Here is a 2,792-nt window from a genome sequence, read left to right as displayed (position 1 = left end):
TGTTGAACAAGTCCAATATGGTATGCTAAGGTGACCTTAGCCTTGGGGAAAATGTAAGGGGGAAAAAGTATTACAATAGAATCTTATATGTAAAGAAAGAGAAAAAAAAAGAGAGGGTGATAGAGAGGAACAGAGGAGAAGCAAAAAGAACGAGAGGGAGAGAGAGAGAGGTAAGTAAAAAACAATATCGAACTTGTTGTATATTCCACCAAAACATTTACTATGTTCTTCATGCAGTGACTGATTTCCTCATTGTAACCTTTCACCTCTGCACCATACCAGACTGTCACACAGACCCCTATCATTTCCAGTGGGAAAAACATCCGCCCGATCTAATGAGACTATTAAGGACGCCAATGTACACTCCCCTCCCCACCCGATGGTCTCCTAGCTCACCCTCCCACTAGTCCTGTATGTCCAGTCTCCGTACTGGCACACAGCATCTTGATTTAGTGGATTAGATGTAGTGTTTAGCGCAAACACATAGCATCTTGACTTAGTGGCTTAGATGTAGTGTTTAGCGCTAACTTATAGCATCTTGATTTAGTGGCTTAGATCTAGTGTTTAGCGCTAACACATAGCATCTTGACTTAGTGGCTTAGATCTAGTGTTTAGCGCTAACACATAGCATCTTGACTTAGTGGCTTAGATCTAGTGTTTAGCGCTAACACATAGCATCTTGATTTAGTGGCTTAGATCTAGCTTTTAGCGTCTTTAAAAACTGAAAAACAAAGCGGAACAATGAAGAGATGAACAGAGAGAGAGAGAGAGAGAGAGAGAGAGAGAGAGAGAGAGAGAGAGGGCGCCTTCTCTAGAAACATCAAAGCGCTGCCATTTAAAAACTCTGCTATCGAGCCGACCCCCCCCCCACCCAAAGCCCCGCCCTAGGGGAACAAAGACTTAGGCCTACCTCACACTCGAGTGAGTACTATTGTATAGACGTCAGCCAGCACTACTAAACATTAGACCTAGCTGTGTGTCACACGTGCGAGAGACATCTATGTAGCAGAAACAGAAACAGCTCTCACACACATCCACGTCCGATCGGGGATTTTCATTCTTGACTCATAATAAATAGTAATCACTTTCTGGTGCATCCGGTGTATAGAAATATTTATAACCTAGGAAATATTAAGCTACCTATGTGTTTTTAAAGGTGAACTGTATGTGTGTGTTTGTGTGTGTGTGTGTGTTTGTGTACTTTTTTAAAGTCCTAAAAGGAGATTTCTAAGTTCGTTAGGTAGTACATCAAAATAATAGCATTTAGTTGACCACAGTGAACTTTTAGTTTAGCGTTCTTGAGATTGTTTGGAATCGAAAGTATATTGTGAACATTCCCAGATGAACCAACATTGAAACTTATATAATTTTCTTCAACTATTTTCAAACGAAAACACACACACACACACACACTTTAAAAAAAAATCTCTTTGCTTAAAAACAGACACATTAAAGGCAGATTCCTTGTTCCATATGCTAGGACAAATTTGTACAAACACCTCTTCTTCCCTGGTGCTATAAGCATGGAATGGATTACCTGAGTCAGCCAGGAAAACCAATGACTTGGCAGTGTTTAAGTCAATGATTAACAAGCGTGACTAGATGGACCTAGGGACACGCGTAGGACGTAATCATCATTCTTTTTTTAAGTAACTTCTTGTATTTTCTGAGATAAGATAAGAGAAAACCAAACAGACCGTTCACAATATAAATTAAATAAAAAAAGGAGAATGTTCTAGATCTAGATCTACAATGGAAGACTTCAACCAGCGCTCAATATAGATCAAGAATCGGTACATTGATACTGGTAAATGTGAAAAAGATTCTAACAGTATTAAAGCGACTATACCTTTTGCTTTCAAGTTCTAGATCAATCTAGATATATCAAATTAACAACAACAGCAAAAAGACATACATACGTCTGGCGTAAACAGCAACATCCAAAATGAATTCTCACCAACCGCAAGATTTTAATCTCACACAAAAAAAACGAATACGGGTTTGAACCAAAGAACAGCAGCGCGATAATAACAATGAAAACGTACTCACGAAGTCAGGCGGGATAACTCTAGTACCAAAAAAAAAACTGCAAGTGTGTAGCGGCAGTTCTCTCCCCCAGCACGCGTTAGAAACAGCGGCAAGATACGGTCTCGCGACAATGCGTGGATATTGTTTTTTTTTTTTTAATTCGTGCTCGCCCATTGGTTGGCTTAGCGCGCGACCCGACGTGAGGGGAGACGCATGCGCCGTGATGCACTGTTTATAAAATGCGTCAACGTCAACATTTCTACGCCGCCCTAACCCCCCACAACCCCGCCACCCGTTTAAAGGAAAACAAAACATTCATAAAAATAGTTCCCCCAGAATGAAAAGAAGCAGAATAGGTTTCCCACACTGATACAAAAATAGAAAGCTTAGATGCAGATATAGAAATTTTCCATCGTTTAGGGGCCGGGTGGGGGACTCTTTGGGGGCACTGCATTTTGCGTAATATTTAATTTTTAATGCGAAAAACTAATTTTACCCCCCCCCCCCCTTTCAAGTGGGGGCATGGGGGGGATTTTTAAATTCTCCCCACTCCACACCCACAATATCCGCGCCACTGATCTTACAGATTAAAGGCGTACCTTCAAAACTGTAGATAAACAAGTCCTAAGCATATTGACGTGTTAATCAAGTAGTGCTAGTTAATTAGAGACTTTTCTAAGCCACTGGTTTTCCTGTATGGTTCATGACACCCGCTTCATACTATAATGGCGTTAGGGAAGCAGCCATTGTACGTATTCGTCATT

At 40.8% G+C, this 2,792-nt stretch overlaps 1 protein-coding gene across 5 annotated transcripts in view; it reads right to left on the bottom strand.

Annotated features, from left to right (window-relative positions):
- LOC129925865 (uncharacterized) overlaps positions 1-2,172 on the bottom strand; it is a 78,474-nt gene extending 76,302 nt beyond the window's left edge. Inside the window, exon 1 of one of the 5 annotated variants that reach the window (XM_056027125.1) lies at positions 2,050-2,172. The gene's annotated coding sequence lies outside the window, so the exon portion shown is untranslated. Of the gene's footprint in view, positions 1-1,849 lie in introns of all 5 variants that reach the window. The other 4 variants (XM_056027127.1, XM_056027123.1, XM_056027124.1 and 1 more) reach the window with 4 other exon arrangements.
- Positions 2,173-2,792: the final 620 nt, after the last annotated feature.

This window comes from Biomphalaria glabrata, chromosome 4, assembly GCF_947242115.1.
Source record: "Biomphalaria glabrata chromosome 4, xgBioGlab47.1, whole genome shotgun sequence".
Lineage (NCBI taxonomy): Eukaryota > Metazoa > Mollusca > Gastropoda > Planorbidae > Biomphalaria > Biomphalaria glabrata.
Note: the sequence above shows the minus strand (reverse complement) of the source record. Positions and strands in the feature narration are given on the sequence as shown.